The following is an 18,135-nucleotide window of genomic DNA, read 5'->3' on the forward strand; positions in this document are numbered from 1 at the left end:
GGGCTGTAACCGAGAACTGTGGTAGCTCCAGATGTGTCTGAGGGCTGTGCTCACTCGTGGGCCAGCTGAGCTGTGGAGAGCGCACGAAGCCCCAGTGGGGCCATCCCTGGAAGGCCCCCAAGAGCCTTCAGCAGGGACTCCGGATTCACCTCTCCTACCTTGCAGCCTGGCTGTCCTGCCTGGAGGCTCTGGGCCTGTTCTGTTCCCCACGCCCCGTAAGGAGTGTCCCAAAAAGCTCTGTGGGATTCAGTGTGGGTCTCTCGAGGCGGGTGTTCCCTCTTCTGTCCACAGCAGAGATCCCAACCCCATGACCTCCATCGACCTCCTTTACGTATTCATTCGTGCACTAATACTTTCTTTCGACAAATACTTCCTGAATTTCTCTTGTAGGCTAGCCATTGTGCTGGACGCATCTGAAAATAAATCAGTCATAACTTCCACCCTCACGGAACCCACACTCAAGAGGGCCTGCATAAGTCACAGAACCCACACTCGAGAGGGCCCGCATAAGTAGAATAAAGCAAGGAGGAAAAAATAGTCACACACCTTAAAAGGTGCACAGAAGGAAAGAATGGGGTGATACTCAGTGTTCTTAAAATTTATTTATTTATTTTGAGAAAGAGAGATAGATAGCGAGCAGGGGAGGGAGCAGAGAGCGGGGTGCGGGGCGGGCGGCGGTGGGGTGGGGGGCGGGAGACAGAGAATCTCAAGCAGGCTCTGCACTGCCAGCGTGGAGCCCGACATGGGGCTCAAACTCACAAATCATGAGATCATGACCTGAGCCTAGATCAAGAGTCAGATGGTTAACGGACTGAGCCGCCCAGGCTCCCTGATACCTAGTGGTTATGGAGCTGACTCTTCTCAGCTCACAAGAGACAACTGTTAAAAATCCAGGAGTTTTGTGAGCCGGTGGTTAAACATAGCCACTATGAAACATTACATTGTTGTAAATTTACAATGAATGAATGATGTTAAAAAAGTAAAATGCATCACTTCCTAGTTCCTATACTATTTATCTGTGCGCTTGAAATCATTCACTCTGGTGGTATCCATACAGTGGACAGACCCTCTAATGATGTGTCACTGTGCCTCTCTCCCTGACACCACACTCAGTGACCTCACACTGCTGGCATGACATGGACCGTGATGGGAGTCTTCAACCAAAACTGGCAAAGACAACAAGTTAGGGCTTTTGTTTCTCTTTGAGAGCCGGTTGTTAACCCATTTACCAGCAAGCCACCGGCATCTACAAGAGAGTAACAGAAGAATGGACCTCTGGCAGGGAGGTCAGGGGAGGCGTCTCTAAGGAGCAGGTGTTTCTGCAGAGACCTGAAGGACCGGGAGGTGTCGACCACGTAATCGAGCACATGGAGTTTGGTGTGGAGGGAAGAACAAGGGTGAAGTCCTGAGGCGTGGTTGTTTCTGGGAAGGGAAAGGAGACCCATGGGGGCTGTTCAGGGGTACAGAGAGCTGTGGTGTGGTGAGTGAGGGGAGAGGATGTTGGAAAAGCAGGCAGGGGGCAGACCTGAGGGTGCCAGGGGGGTTGCATTTCATAGGAAGTGCGCGGGGAAGACATAGGAGGGCGTGGCAGGTGTCCCCAGTGTCTGCTCTGATTCTGGGTGCTGCCTGATCCCCACATCCCAGGCATTCTGTGTCTGGCTTTCTTCTGTCCCAGGGCTTTCTCCAGAACTACAGGGCGTGGGGGCAGCAGGAAATGAGTCCTCTTGGGGACCACCTTCAACCAGAGGAGATGGAAATTGGTGGATAAAGTCTCCAACCTCCTGTTTTTCAGATGGGAAATTCTAGGGAGACTTCTGTGCACTTCTCAGAGAGCCTGGTGCACTCCAGCCCCTTTGCCTACCATAACGACCTCAGTAATGTCCCCTCCGGTCAGCGTGGGCCCTTCCTGTCTCCCTCTTTCTGCTCCTTCACGCATGCTTCTGGGGATCAACTCCCGAATCAATTACTGGCATCAAAACCCCTGTCTCAAGCTCTGCTTTTGGGGGTCCCCATACTAAGATGGTGAGCACAGAACGGGTAGATTGGGAATAGGTTGGAGGCACCATTTCTGCCTCCTCAGCTTCCTCTACCAATGCCTGGGGCTCTGGGTTCCTCCTTCAGGGTCCCTCTCCCCGGCCCCAGAATCAGTCCTGATTAGGGACAAGTTAGTCCCTTTGCTGAGGCCTGAGTGTGTCAGCCAGGAGGTAAATCAAACCCAGCACCGTGGTGTGGGGACACTCCAGAGGTCTCTCTGTGTCTCTGCCCAATGCACACCCTTCCATGGTGGCTTGGGGTCAGGCTTCTTTTTTTTTTTTTTTTTTTTTTTTTTTTTTTTTTAAATTTTTTTTTTTCAACGTTTTTTATTTATTTTTGGGACAGAGAGAGACAGAGCATGAACGGGGGAGGGGCAGAGAGAGAGGGAGACACAGAATCGGAAACAGGCTCCAGGCTCCGAGCCATCAGCCCAGAGCCTGACGCGGGGCTCAAACTCACGGACCGCGAGATCGTGACCTGGCTGAAGTCGGACGCTTAACCGACTGCGCCACCCAGGCGCCCCTTGGGGTCAGGCTTCTGATGCAGGTCACTCAAGGGTTAGTGTGGCCCCTGACCTGCTGGAGCCTGTCTTCTCGTGAGGGTGTCCTCATCCTGTCTTCCCATGTGGTTCTGCCAGTCTGCCACCTAGATCTGGTGTTTCGGTGAGCTCTCGGGGTCCCCATGTGGCAGCGTGGCTGGCCCCCAGCACTGACTGTATGCCTGAATTAGCCTGGGCCACATGGACCCCCATCCTGTGGGCTTCTCAGGGCCTCTGTCACGGGCAGAGGCCCACCCCGGGCCAGGTAGGATACTCAGGATTGCCTCTTCCTCAGTTTCCCCAGTTCAGCGTGGGTTATTAGCTCACCTGGCAGGGTAGGTTTCATGACATGCTACTATTGTAGCAAAAGTGTCTGGAACGAAGGAGAGCTGGTTGTCGGCGTTGTGGGTGTCTTGTGTGCTCGAAGTAGCCTCCCATGCACCCCTTTCTGAATCTTTCCCTTCCCGGCCCTCCAAAAGCCATGTCCTTCTAATGCCCCTCCACTTTGCACCGTCGCTCCCTCCACCCCCTGCCTCCCCGCCCAGCACAGGCCCTCCTTCAGGACACAAGTTGCCTGAGGCAGTGGACCCCACTCCTTCTAGAATGTTCTTCCTTGGCCCCCTTCCCAGGAAAGCAGTCTATTCTCCCTCCCTCTCCCCTGGGGGCCTGGCTCCCTTCCCCACCATCAGCCCCTCCTGCTGCTCCCTTCTGAAGCTCTCCAGAACATTCTGACTCATCCTCTGACTCAGGTGGAGTCTATTTCTGTTCCCACGTTCTGCTCCCTGATGGGCTGGAGATCACAGCTGTCACTCCGGGGAGGGAACAGCTGGGTTCCTGTGTGTGTGCTTGTGCATGTGTGCCCATGTGTGCGCGGGGGTCACAGCTCCCCCGGGAAGCTGGGGATGGTGATTGTTATTCCTTCTCCATCTTAAGACAGACAAGGATCCTCCAACCCCCCCAGGTGGGGTGAATGGCGGTGATAGCCTCGCGAAGAGCCTCACCCTGATCTTGACAAGATGATTGTATTATTGAAGATGCTTTTTAGCAAAGAAAGTCCAAGTTGACAACCGCTTCTGGCAAAGTCTGAATCCCAGAATCTGTACATTGGAGAGGTGGCAGAAACCCAGAAGTTGAAGGCAACCGTCCACTTGATATTTTGGGCCTAAAAGAGACCAGGTTGGTTAAGGGCCATGTCTGAAATTAGCCAGCAAGCAAGTGGCTGAACTGGATGTGAATCATAATTAATTCATGCCCTCAGTTGATGTCAGATAGTGTCCTGTCCTCTCTCCTTGTCACTCCCTAGGCAGGAGCCCCCTTCTACTAGATATGGTGGCTAGCAGCCACAGGTGGCTATTAAGCAGTGGAAATGTGGGGAGCCTGAATTGTGAAGTACCCTAAGTGTAAAACGCATGCCAAATTTCAACGATCTAGAATAAAAAATAAGAAAAATCTCATTAATGATTTTTTTTACATTAATTGCAGGTTTGAAATGGTAATATTTTGGATATATTGGATGAAGTAAAATATAATAAAATTAATTTCACCCATTTCCTTTTACTTTTTAAAACGTGCCGACTAGAAAATGTTAAATTCCATGTGTAATTTAAATATGTCACGGCTCAAGTTTGTGGCTCACATTATGTTTCTGCTGAGGCCGATCAGCCCCCTCAGGCCAAATCTGGCCCAGTGCCTGTTTATATAAATAAAGTTTTATTGACACATAACCAGGCTCATCCATTTACATGGTGTCAATGGCCAACTTTGCTTTACAATAGCAGAGTCAAGTATTTGAGACAGAGACTTGTTGACCCTCAAAGCCTAAAATATTTACTCTCCAGCCCTTTAGAGGAAAAGCCTGCTGACTCTTGCACTCGACGATTAATTATGTGGGAACGGGGATTATGAGCTTGACACAGACTAAGTGATTAATGTATTGAGTTGAAGAGATGAATGACTTGGTTAATTTTGGATGGTAACTTTGTTGAAATTCCAGGCAGAGGGAAGAATGTATCGCAAGGCATGGGGCCATCAAGGAGCACGGAGCATGCTGGTGATGGGGGTGTCTGGAGTAGCCCTTTAGAGCAAGTTTGCTGAGTCTTGCTCTAGATGCTTCTATCAGCCTCCTCTTTGGTCCCTTGCCTCGTGTTTTTCTTTCTCAGGCAATCCCTATTTTGCCTACACAAACCCCACCAAATCATTGACTACCTCCAAAGTCTTCAATAGTCTGGCCATTGCTCTCAAGGTGAAGTCGAAATTCCTTAGCACGGCCTTACGGGGCCCTCCCGAGCCACCCTGCCCTCTCCCCTCCCAGGCCCCGGGGCTTCTCCTGCCTAGGCCCCACCCATTCTGGTCTTCCTGCCTTTCTTCATACTCCTCTGCCTGCAAACCTCGCCTTGATCTCTGCAAGTCAAATATCCACCCTTCCAGGCTCAGCTCCAATATTTCTTCCTGGAGACACAATGTGGCGTTTTGCCAGTTTGAGTTTCTTTTAAATAATTGTTACTGTAAGATAAATGATAGGAGGCAGTCAGTTCTCACAGCACGTAGCATCTTTTTTTTTTTTTTTTTTTTTTTTTTACTGTAGCATTAATAACTTAAAGCAGGAAATCTCACTTTTTATCCAGTACTTACTATGGAGACCACACTAAGCTCTCCCCACATACTCACTGTCTTTTAAAATTCTCACAACTTTATGAAAGAGGTGCCATTTGACCTCCATTTTACAGATGAGGAAACAGATTCAGAGATGTGATGTAAGAATAGTGAGCGATGACCTTGAGCTTCAAACCCAGGTTGGTTGGGCTCCAAACCCACATCTAAGTTTTGTGCTGGTTCCTGAGGTTACTTCCTACTCAGCCATGCCTGAGCCCCTGGTTCCGCCTGAAAAGCCTCTCATCCTGGGTCCTAGAAGTGGTCCTGACTGGGGACAGCTTAGTCCCTGCTCTGAGGCCTGAGTGTGTCAGCCAAGAAGTAAGTCAAATCCAACATCGCAGTGGGGAGAACACTCCAGTTCTCACTGTTTGTTCACTGACTCCCTACCCTTGAGGGTCCAAGGACACAGCGTTAAGGGTAAATGAACTCTGCTTTTTTGGGGGTCTTGACACAAAGGTCACCTCCACCTTGGAAGTCCTCCATGATTGCTCAGACTAAGTTAGATCTTGGATTTGGCTTCTTATAGCACTAGGGTCTTCTCCTTCCTTAACTTTCATCACATCTACAATTTTTTTGCAATGACTCCTCTGTCATTTGTTTCCCCTACGAGACCGTAGCCTCATGAGTGCAGGCACTTTGGTCGTTGTTTCCAGCACTGCTCTGATGCCTGGCACCTGCCAGGAGCCCAGTGAATGTTTGAATGGATGAATGAAATTCTGCTCATTCTCCTCACAGGGAAATCAGCCTCGCTGGTCTCCAAATCCACAGGGAAGCAGAGAAGCGTGTGAGTCTCTGTCCCTCCCCTGCCCCTCCCTGAGTGACTTAGTGTGGAAGACACTGTTATGTGTTGAAAGGAGACTATGAGAGCTGGATGATCACGGGGCTAGTAATGTCTGTGAGCAGAACTCGAGACAGAAAGCCCCTTCCTTGGCCTCAGCCAAAGCAGCCCATCCACCATGTGCCCGTGGAGGCACAGCCTGTGGCCCAACAGGACCCAGCTGAAGGAGAGAAAGGGACAGGTCCCGTGACTCACAGACAGGCCTGTGGTGCAGGCGGGGAGCCAGGCAGACACCCCCTCCCCCCTCCCCCTGCCCCCAGGGAGTGGAGGGAAGCCTGCTGATCAATCACGAGGCAAGCTCCACCAGGCAGGACGATTTGAGGAGGAGTCTGATCCCGAAGCATAGCCAAAGGGCCACAGCCAATTCTCCTCTTGCTGCCGCAGTGGGTGTGGCTTGAGAACTTGGGTTTTCACCTGGTTCAGAGGACACTTGTAGCGGTTGGGATTTTACACATGCTCTGCTCGTCCTTACACATCTCAGGGCTTGGTGGGTGGCTGGGAAGGCCAGTCTGCTCTGGGGTGCCTGAGAATCAGGGTCTCAGAGGCTGCGTCCAGGTGACCAGCTCACTGTGGTTTGCCCGGGGCTGTCCTCTTTTTAAAACTAGAAGTCCCACTGCCCAGGAAACCCCTCATTGTTGGGCAACCCAAGAAATTGGCCACCGTTCCCCAGTGACCCTTGCTCTTAAGTGATTAGCTACAGGTGCACATCACTGGGTGCTGGCCATCTCTTCAGTTTGGCACAAGACTGCAAAATTCTTTGGGGTTCAGGGTTGGGCTGGCACTGGGGACAGGTAGCAGCCTGCTCAGGCCTGTGAATCTGACCAGACCACAGGGATTGGTATGAGCCCTTTTAGATCCAGTGTTAAAACCTTGGGAGTTCCTGCAGGTGTGGGGGCCCAGGGGCGGTCTGTTTCCTGCAGGTGTGGGGGCCCTCCGGGGCGGCTGGTCTACTGGGCTGCGATGTGGCTCCACAGAGCTGGCCTGGTTTTGGGGAGACATGCTCATACAGAGCAGAATAAGCCAGACCTGAGTATACAATGAAAATATAATGTGAGCTATATGTGCAGTTTAAGATTTTCTAGGAGCTATATTAAAAAAAAAAAAAAAGACACAGATGGAATTAATTTTAGTAATACATTCTATTTAACCCAATTCTCCAAAAATAATTATCATTTTAACATGTGATGATCAATAGAAAATTATTGAGATAATTTACATTAAAAAAAAGAACTTCAGCACATCTCGATTTTGACCAGCCATATTTCAAGTACTCAGTAGCCATAGGGGGCTAGGTTTGGTCGGCACAGATCTAGCCACTTTTATGGCAGATCTTTATTCAGACAGGGCTTATAAGGTCTAAGCAGGTCCATTTTGAGGTGATATTTGGGGTCTTGAATATGAAGATATATCTGTGGATTTCAAAGGCATTGGTTGCCCCAGGGTGACACTGAAGATGTCTGGGGATCCTGTGTGGGGGCTGTAGGTCTTTTGGGGACAGAGTGGTGTTGTCATAGTTCATCTTGGTGGGGCAGCCAGACCACAAGGAGGAATGTCTATGGGTGTGGCCGGGGCAAGGCTCTCTCTTACTCTTGGAGGACTCAGCCCGCAGTCTTGGTGAGCCTTAATTCTCAGGGAGCAAGCCTCAAATGGACCCCGAAGAGGCGCCTGCGGGGAGAGTGGGACTTCTCTTCCCACAGCTCTTTCCACCCCGCAGAGACAGGTTGTGGGCTGCATTTTGCCTCTGGGAGCCCCAGTGCTTCCTAAGAATTGTTTTTGCAAATGTTAATCTCCTTGAGTAGTGTTACCTTGGTTTTTTGAAAGTTGTGGTTCCTTCCCTCAGGAAATGGATATCCCGAATATGCACACACTTTTAAATACAATAGTGGGGGTCCAGAGGCCCCCTGAAGCATTCTTTGCCCTCAAAATTAAGCATTTCCATTTAAGATAAAAAAAAAAAATAGTCCTCTTGAGGCACAGAAGTGAGACCTGAGCCTGTTCTGTCGATTACAGGTAAAGTCACTCACATCTACATTAACACTTTTTAAAAATGTTTATTTTTTGAGAGAGAGAGAGAGAGAGAAGCAGAAAGAGAGGGAGACACAGAATCTGAAGCAGGTTCCAGGCTCCCAGCTGTCAGCACAGAGCGTGACACAAGGCTTGAACTCACGAAACGAACGGTGAGATCATGCCCTGAGCCAAAAGTTGGATGCTTAACTGACTGCGCCACCCAGTTGCCCCTCTTTTTAACTTTTTTTCCCCACTCTAGGAATGACTAGGGTCATCTACCTTTGCAGAGCCCTTGCAGAAAAGATGTCCACAGGATACTAGAGCAGGACAGCTCTTTAAGACAACGTGCTTTATACTCGAAGCATCTTCTTTCTCATAAACCGTCTATGAGACAATGTGCTTTGGAACTCAAAGAAGCATCTCTTTTCACATAACCAATTACAGAACTAATTGCAAACTGTTTTTATCTGTTCATTAAGGTAGATATAATTACGGCAACATTTTGTTAAACTAGTTTGAGTGTGTGCTCTAGAGTAATAATTACTACTTCTATTTCTTTGAGATCCTTTCCAATTTGTCTTGGCTTCATCTAAAGCCACCTCCTGTTCTCTCTTGCTCTCTGTTCTTCATCCGAAAGACGTGGGCCCCTTGTCCTGCATCCCTGCTGCTTTCCTGGTTACTTTCCACTCATCCTCCCGCAGTCCTCTGAAATCGCGCTTCCTCCGGGAGGCCTCTCTGATGCCCCCGACTGGAGGCGTCTCCTGGGGTACATTCACTCGCTCGCCGTTCCACTTGTGGCATTCAGCCGATATGCACCTGTCACCTGGGCTTCCAACGGCACTGTGGGCTTCACGGAGCCTGGGCTTCATGCCTGTGCCATTTCCTGCTGTGTCCCGAGCACCCCAGACAACGCTTGGCGTATGGTAATGTTCAGTAGACATCACTGGACTGATTCATGGTGGATTTGGACTCACTTTGCTCCTTACGGGCCACCGTAGAGTCTGCTCAGATCTTAGCTGGGTGCAATGTTTGTCCCACCCACCACCTGCTTCCTTTGTTTAGTGAATGCACACTTGCACACACATGCACACAGACACACACACACACACACACACACACACACACAGAGGCAATGAGTAGCACCTTTTCAGATCTATTCTTTGTCTTTAGGCCAGAGCTCCTTGGCCCTTGTTAGTAGACATGGCCTCTGAATTGCTCTAAGAGGGAGAAACAGATCTCTGTGCCGCTTCTGAGAGAATGCATTGCCTTCTAGAGGCATCTACCTTCTCAGGAGGCCCTGGGATTATCTGTGCACCCGCCTATCACCTCTGCCTCTGACCAGCCTCTAATCTGGGAGCTCCTTTAGCCCGAATCTCACGGCCTGTGCCCCATTTCTGCAGTTCCTGCTCCGATGTGGGCTGGTGCTCAGACTGGGGAGACTGAGGCAGGAACCACGCCTCCTTCCCTCCCTCCCTCCGCCCACTCAGAGTCTCAGGTGGGGGTTCCTTCCTTCCAGGCTCTCTGGGAGAAGACCTCCAGCCACCACACAGCTGTGGGCCCCAGGCCAGGCTGCAGTCCTGGAGGGAGCCCGGCCCCTGGAGCACAGCCCTTGGGAGCAAGCCCAGGGCGGTCAGTGCACAGCTGGCTGTGAGATCCATGCCACGGAGCTGAAGACCTTTGACTGTGGAACTCTGCTTTTGGAACCAGTTTAGACCATGGTGATGTCTTCCCGCGTCCCTGTTCCCAGCCTGTCTCAGCTCTGCTCCTCCCCACCTCAGGTCCTGCACCGGCCTTTGCCCTGAACCTGGCCCCTTCCCAGTGTTCGTGGTCTGCCCCACCTACTGCCCAGACCAATGAGAGACTGGGAGAAGCACGCTGGTAGGGGGTGGGGGTGGAAATACCTTCACGCCTAAAGTCAGGATAACAGCCGCCCCCCCCCCCCCCCCCCCCGCCCCCTGCCGCGGTGCACCAGGGCAGGCTTCCAGAACTCCATGGGGAGGCTATGCCAGCTGACCTTCCTGCCTGCCTCTTCAGCCCGACTCCTGCTGCCCGCCCATTCCCGTTCTCTGGCACCTTGACTTCAGACCATTCCCCCCACCTGTGGGTCCTGGCCCTGCCCCTTTATTCTCCCACCGGGATATGCAGAGTGTCAGCTAAGACTTTTGGAGTCCACAGACTTGGGTTCGATACCCGTTTGGCCTGGGGCATGTGACTACACCTCTGTTTCCTCATCTGTAAAATGGGCTTAATGCTCCCTTTCTAACAGGGTTGCCATGACAATCACAGAGGGCAAAGCATCTATTTAACACACATATATATATTTAATTTGAGAGACAGAGAATGAGAGAGAGAGAGCATGAGCAGGAGAAAGGGTCAAGGGAGAGGGAGAGACAGATTCTTTTTATTTTTAAAATATTTTTATTTTATTCTTGAGAGAGAGAGAGACAGCATGAGAGCGGGGGAGGGCCAGAGAGAGAGGGAGACACAGACTCTGAAGCAGGCTCCAGGCTCGGAGCTGTCGGCACAGAGCCCGACGTGGGGCCTGAACCCATGAACCGTGATATCATGACCTGAGCCGAAGTCGGATGCTTAACCGACTGAGCCACCCAGGCGACCCTTAACACACATTTCTGAGCACCCCCTGTGTGACAGGCACTGAGCTGTGTGCTGGGTTAGTGTTAAGACAGAGTCTGGATGGAGGAAGCCCACAGTCTAAAGGCCAAGATAGAAAACTCTTACACATGTTCACAGAGAGAGCCCAGCAAATCAACAGAGCCTTGCGATTCCCCTACATGCTGGGTGGTTCTGAGAAGTGAGTGGATGGGAAGCCGCGACACAAGGCACCAAGGTGAGAGCATCCTTAGGCAGGTGGGGAGTGAGGAGCAGGGGCTGGGACTACCCAGAGCCCGGGAGGATGAGAAGAATCCAGGACTGGGGAGACTGGGCCAGGGGGAAGAGTCCAGGGTATCCTGAGCGGGAGGGCTCTGACACTAAGAAATCCTCTGGGGGGTTTATAGATCCTCATGGGGGTCTCTAGGGCCTGGGCATGGTGAGCAAGTTAGATCAGGAATAAGTGAGCATGAGACGAAATATACTGGATCCTGGTTCTCCAGGTGTGGCCCTGGATGGGCAGCCTCTGTGTCACTTGGGAACTTGAAGGAAATGTGCATTCTTGAGCCTCTGAATCAGAAACTCTAGGTTGTGGTGCCTGTAGGGGACCCCGGTGAAGCTCAAGCTGGAGTCTTGGCTGGGCTAAGGGACAGAGTTTGGGTTTCTGCCCACCCCCCCCCCCCCCCACCCCAGGGTGGGGGGAACACTATTAGAGGGTTTTAATCAGGGGGAGAGGTGTGGAAGCAGGATGTGATCTGGTTCACTGATGTTAAAGGCTCCTCTGGGGCACCGGGGTGGCTCAGTCCATTAAGCGTCCAACTCTTGGTTTTGGCTCAGGTTGTGTCTTCATGGTTCATGAGTTCTAGTTCTAGTTCTGTGCTGACGGTGCAGAGCCTTCTTGGGATTCTCTCTCCCTCTCTTTGCCCCCCGCCCCTTGTTCTCTTTCTCTCTCTCTCTCTCAAAATATAAATAAATAAACTTAACAAAAGTTTTTTAAGGCTCCTCTGGCTGGAAGGTGGGGAAGAGACTGTGGGATCTGGGGCCATCTAAATTGGGCCGGGGATTCGCCTGATGGCTCACGTCTTGCCATGTCCTCTTCCACTTCGGAGGGACATTGAGTGGCCAAGCTGCCCCCTACCCAAAGTCCCTGCCTAGAGCTTCTGCCTGCAGGGATTGTACAGCGTAGGGCCGAGAGGCTGGACCTTGGTTTTGCAAAGACTTGTGTTTGAGCAACTTCCTTGTGGGAAGACTAGGAAATGAAACCCACCAGCCTGTCGCCTGGTCTGCTGGCCAACATTACTGGAAGGGAGAAGGGGGCGCTGTGATCTCCAGGGCTCATGGGGCCAAGGGTGAGCCCTGTGGTTGCCCCTGTGGTTGCCTGCCCTGTGCTTGCTCCCTTCAGAATCTCCATTGTGGGGAGCTGGCAGAGGGAGCCTTGGGGATCCTGGCCCTTCCCACGCCAGCTTGACTCCGAGACCCTAAGTTTGAGAGCTGCAGGGGAGCGTCTATCGTTGTCAAGCTCCTGAATCTGTGGTCAAGAAGCCACGGCCTTCACGGTCCCCCCACACCCACTGCCAATGGGCCAATGTCAGCAGACTGTTCAGGTAAAATTGCTTCAATGCTGGGAATGTCAGGTGCAATAGCAGAAATGCTCAGAGAACTCGGGTGAGGCTGGTTAGCCGTCGGGGTGGGCAGAGCGACGGGGTGTGGGCTGGGCTGGGTTTCCCTGGCAGATACTGGCTTTGCTGTGTGGCCTTGCCCTTCACAGCCATCATTTCCTCTTCTGCAAAGTGGGGACAATAGCAGCCACCTTGTTGGCTTTTGGTCAAGACCGATGGAAAATACATCGGCAAGGTGACTGGCAAAGAGCAGGCACAGAGTGAGTGCTTCCCTTTTGTCCAGCTACTGCCATGTTCCCCCTGACAGTTCCTACCGCCGCCTAACAACTCCCCCCTCCCCTTGGACTTAGTGCTTGGGAAATGACCATTTTATTGTTGGGTTGGGAACTGTCACCCAGTCAAGTCTGTGCACCCAGCCCCTATGCAGAGTGACGGGGAGGCTCCTTGCAGCCCCTAAGGATGCTAAGAACCACCAGCTCCTTGTGAGCCTTGGAACGCAACTAACCTTGGCCTGTGACCCCAGGAAGGGGGATAGAGTCTGCTTTCCTGCAGCATGCAGAGGTCGGCTGAGCTGGGGAAGGATGAATAACACCCTCCACGTTCTCTCTCTCCGAGCATTTAAAAAGCAGTAATAAATAGATGAGAGCCTGGGAGGTGTGATTGATTTGTTTTATGAATCACAGAAGAGGCTGTAACTCATGGGAGATTAGGGCTGAAGTGAGTTGTACGGCTCTTGCATTACACGTGGAGATTAATGGCTTATCACACGAGGCCCCACCGTTAACCCGGCTCACCCACAGGGAGTTTAATAGCAGGGCCATACGGGCCGACTTTTAATTCTTGAACAAATGCTCTGGCTGTGTGTGCCGCCCTGATTCTCACGAGTGAGCACCTGCTGGGTTAAAGCTCCAAGAGCTCAGAAGCTGGGGGGCAGCTTCCTTTTTGGGGAGCAGGAGCTAAGGGTTGTACAAGGCTGCCTTGTACTTGGTGGTCCAGGGCCTGTTCTGAGGGCTGTGCTGATTCTCGCTGAAACCTCACGGCACGTGGATGAGGTGGGCGTGACTGGACCGATCCGACGGACGAGGAGCGTGGGCTGGAGGCTGCGTAGCCTCGTGGGGGAGCAGGGGTCCCAATCACTTGGATCTGGCTCAGAATCCACTGCGAGCTTCCTTTACTGGGTTGCCTGTTGTCTTGTAGTGGCAGTCGCCTCACCTGCATGCAGGTCCTTGGTAAGGTGCTCTCAGGATTAGGGGATTTAGAAGTCAGCCCAGGGGACTGCGGGGGGGAAAAGCAACCACGTATTTCCGAGACAAATCTGGCATGGTGTGGGGGCCTCTGGCGCCCTACCTGGAGTGCAAGGTGCAAGGTGCAGTGCAATGGGCTTGACGGGGTGGTTGAAGAGATCCAGGCTGGAGAAGGACGAAGCTAGGTTTGCGACTCGGCCACCACACAAAGTCCCAGTCTGCGAGCCCTGCGTGGCGCCTGTCACAGAACGCGGCGAGAATTCAGCAGCTGGATGGCGATGCTGGTTGCAGGCTCAGCCCGTGTCTGGAGGACCCGTCCTGACCTGAGAAGCGGCAGCTGCCCGAGGTCCCAACTGAACCTCCAACGGAGGCCGAACCTCCACTCGCACGGCCGGCGGGCACCCGGTGAAGGCCACAGGGAGGCCTTGATATCCCTTGCCTCGGTGTGTTTGTCCATTTTCAGGTCTCCGCTTCTGCCTCTGTTCCTCTGACCCGCACCCCTACTGCCCGAGGGGATTAGAGCTGTCGTCTGGATCTGTCATCACACAAAGACCCAGCTGTTGGCTTGTGTCCAGCCGACTGAGTTAGGTGGAACCCTACACTTTCTTTCCACCTGCTCCCTGGTCTTCATACCCGCAGAGATGCCCTCTTCGGATGTTTATGGCCGCCTGTATCCTACCAGAGTTCCTCGCACGGCTTGGAAGTCTGTTTTCTGATGGAACCAACCCAGATTAGTACTCACGAGCTTGGTTCACTAAATCCTGACACTAAAGATAGGGGACATCCCCCTCCAAAGCATGCAGAATCAACATTAGAACAAATTAAGACCCTCCACCTTCTCACAGTGGGAATCGCAATGCTAATAACATTTATCGTCCAAGCTCTTTACGTTTTCACAGGCGACATCCTTCCACGGAATGTGTCCACATCTCCCCTCCTGCCCTGCCTCCCACTTTTCTCACTTTATTTAAAAAAAAATTTTTTTTAATGTTTATTTATTTTTGAGACAGGGAGAGACAGCACGAATGGGGGAGGGTCAGAGAGAGAGGGAGACACAGAATCTGAAACAGGCTCCAGGCTCCGAGCTGTCAGCACAGAGCCTGACGCGGGGCTCAAACTCACGGACCGCGAGATCATGACCTGAGCCGAAGTTGGATGCTTAACCGACTGAGCCACCCAGGCGCCCCTCTCGCTTTATTTTTAGATAGCATTTAAAATCTTCTACTTTATAAAATATATATTTGCTTTAATTGTCTGCCAGTCTCTCCCTACCCACTAGAATGTAAACTCCACAGGGACAGGGATTTTTTTTTTTTTTTTTTTTGTCTCATGCATTTATTGTGATAGCCCCCACCCTAGACAGTATCTGACACATAGTAGATACTCAATAAATGTCAGAGGAATTGATTGAATGGGGAAGTGCTCATGAGTGTTCGGAGATACGGGTCTCCCAGATGGCTCTCTCCCACCCCCAGCCTCTGCTGTGTCCTCTCCTGGCTCCATGGGCTTGTTGACCTGACAACCACTCAACTCTGCTCCCTGGATTCTGTCTTGGCCTCTGGCCCAGGCTTTCCAGGAAATCCAAACCCAGCTGTTCTCAGTCTTGACTTTGCTATTCCTTACTGATCTCTATAACTTTGTGGGGCTCTCGCTCCTCTGTGTGGCAGATACACAAATGGCCAGTCATGTTGGGTCTGTTGTCAATCCTGTGGCCACATAGCAGGTCCTTAGTTGGGTGTCAGTCAACAAACGCCTACCATACAGAGTCATAAATCTAGAGCCACATGGCTTGGGTTCAAGTTCTAGTTCTGCTACGTATTAGCTCCTTGGGCAAGCATTTGAACCTCAGTTTTGTTTTGTTTTTTTCATCAGTAAAAATGGACTTAATGATACTTGTTTGGAGACTTCAGTGAGATTGAGTTTGAAAAGCAAAATGATTTTGGCACATAGTAAGTGCTCATTAAATATGAGGTATTATCATTACTAGTAAGTTAGGCACCGGGCTTGTTTTAGGGGTGACAGAGATGAATGAGACACAGCTTATGGCTGCAAAGGACTCATATTCCAGAGGGAAGGGCTGATAAATTACCAGAAAATTATAGTATAATGTGTTTGAGGCTATGAGGGTAGAAACTGTGGTACCACTCAGGAGGGCTAACTAGCCCAGCCAGGGTCAAGGATAGGAAACCACAGAAGACCTCCCCGGATATGTAATACCTGAGTGAATATGACTTCGGCAGGTTGAAAGTATGTGTATTAGTTATTGATTGCTGTGTAACAGGTTAACCCAAACTTAGAGACCTACAACCCACACATTCATTATGTCACAGTTTCTGTGGGTCAGGAGTCAGGGCACGGATACCTGAGTCCTGTGCTCAGGGTGCCATCAGGGTGTTGGTTGGTTCTTAGGTTTCATTTGAGGGCTCAGCCGGCAGGAGAATACCCTTCCAGTTTCAGTCATGTGGATGTTGGCAGGATTTGATTCCTCCTGGACTGTCGGACTCGGGGTCTCTCTTCCTCACTGGCTGTTGGTCACAGAGGCGTCCCTCCGTTCCTTCTTCACAACATGGAAGCTGGCTTCCACCAGAACATGAAAGCAAGAAAGGGTGAATGAGACCGTCTTTTTATAACCTAATCTCAGAAGTGACATCCCCTCATGTTTCCCAGGAGAAGCAACTTACTAGGTCTAGCCCACACTCAAAGGAAGAGTCACAAAGGGAAAAGATCCGAAGGCGGGTCTTAGAATCCGCTGACCACCGTGGGGAAGTTTCTGACGGGAACAGGAAACTTTGTGCAACGGTACAGAGCAGAGGAGCGTGGTGTGCTTGGGAGAAGGCAGGTGGCTTGTGGGGAACAGTCCATGGGAAAATGATGGTGGCATCTCGGGTATGACCCGCACATTTCTCCACGTCCTTAGAGCTTCTTCTTATGGGTTCTATCCCCTTGACCCCAATTTTGTCTTAGCTGACCCATGGTTGAATACTCTCACTGTTCTCGCCAGCCCCCTCTGGAACCCTTGTCGGCGGCCACTGTGTGCGAGGCAGGTCCCTGCTGGACAGAGATTGAGAGGGGGTGGGGACAAAGGTGAATCAGAAGAGGGCAGGGCAGACCCGTCACACCCCGTGGGTCAGTCAGAGATGTTAATAAGACAGCATTTATAGAGCACTCGCCATCTGTCGGGCCCTATCTTGAGAATTTTATAAACCGTGTCTCATCTAATTCTCACCCAACCTCCTGGGTTGGCACTGTTACTCTCCCTACAGATGCTGAGAAGCTATTCTGAGAGGTGACTGCGTTAGTGACTGGCATAGCCAGAGCTCGAACCCAGCAGTCCAGCCCCAGAACCCAAGGTCTCAGACGCTGGGCTTCCCAGCCACCTGTGCACCCTGTGGACACACGAGTATCTGCATCTCGATCATCACGTGAATATACTTCTCTTACCGGTCGTCATGCGAATATACACTCATCGAACAGCATGTAAAAACAACAGACAAAGGTCAAATAATAACCAACTGCCTGCAATCCAAAATGGAGAGACAATGTGACCCTGCTTTAAATTATTTTTAATATCTCATTTCTCCAGCTAAGTCATGATGCGGGATCCATTGTCTCCTGCGTGATTGTAGTTCTCCAGAGAGGTGATGGAGTGCGGGTCAGTGGCACAGAGCTTGCCGAAATTCTAGCTCTGTTCCTTAGCAGCTCTGTGATTCTGGGTAAGTCAAACTCTTTCTGGCAACACTGTCATTGTGCCAACTGTGTCCCCCCAGATCCCTTTACTGTTTTTTCGTACACACCGGCCGGTAGCCAACACGTATGCCCTCTGGCTGCAGAAGTTGCCCGAGCCTGCGTGCACGGAGAACTGGAGCTGAATGTGACCACTGGCCACAGGGGGTATATCTTCTGTAGCTGGTCCCCCAATTAGGACAACACTGAGGTGTGACGACGCTGTTGGAGAGATTCCCTGGGGTCTGAGCCAGACTCAGCCTGCAGGGGTCTTCTGCTTCAGTGTGCACCCGTGCTGACCTCGGTGTCTCTCGTTGCTATTTCTTGCTACCTGGGGATGCTTTCTTCCTGGGAACGCTTTCGACCAGACAAACCGAAACCGATAGGCATCCTACAAAGTGCCTGGCCAATACTCTTCAAAAATGTCAAGGCTGAGAAAGACCAAGAAAGATTTAGATGACGTTTCCACTTAAAAGAGACTCAAGAGTCGCGATGATTAAATGCAACACATAATCCTGGATGGGATCTTGAACCAGGAAGAATAAATAGCTTATAAAAGACAGTATCGGGATGATCGACAAAATCTTAATATGGGCTGCACGAGTAGTAGCATTGAAACAACGCTAAACTTTGTGTTTTTGATCACTGCACCATGATTGTATAAAAGAATGTTCTAGTGTTTAGGACGTACACAGCGAAATATATAGCGGTAAAGGTACACGATGTCTCTAACATTGGCAGGTCTGGATAGAGGGCATATGGGAGCTTCTTACACAATTATTGAAACTTTCCTTTAAGTTTAAAATTGTGTCAGGATGAGAGGATCCTTTGTCTCAGGTCTACTTCTAGGGAACGGAACCTTGGACTCTC

General features: G+C 51.1%; 1 long non-coding RNA gene across 1 annotated transcript; it reads left to right on the forward strand.

Moving 5' to 3' along the window:
* The first annotated feature begins 5,427 nt into the window (after positions 1-5,427).
* On the forward strand, positions 5,428-17,045 carry LOC122214908. Its single transcript, XR_006200146.1, has 4 exons — positions 5,428-5,542; positions 9,586-9,787; positions 10,821-10,917; positions 16,806-17,045. It is a non-coding gene; the product is annotated as an uncharacterized LOC122214908 (long non-coding RNA).
* The last annotated feature ends 1,090 nt before the right edge of the window (positions 17,046-18,135 follow it).

Source organism: Panthera leo, chromosome A3 (genome assembly GCF_018350215.1).
Source record: "Panthera leo isolate Ple1 chromosome A3, P.leo_Ple1_pat1.1, whole genome shotgun sequence".
In the NCBI taxonomy this organism is placed as follows: Eukaryota; Metazoa; Chordata; class Mammalia; order Carnivora; family Felidae; genus Panthera; species Panthera leo.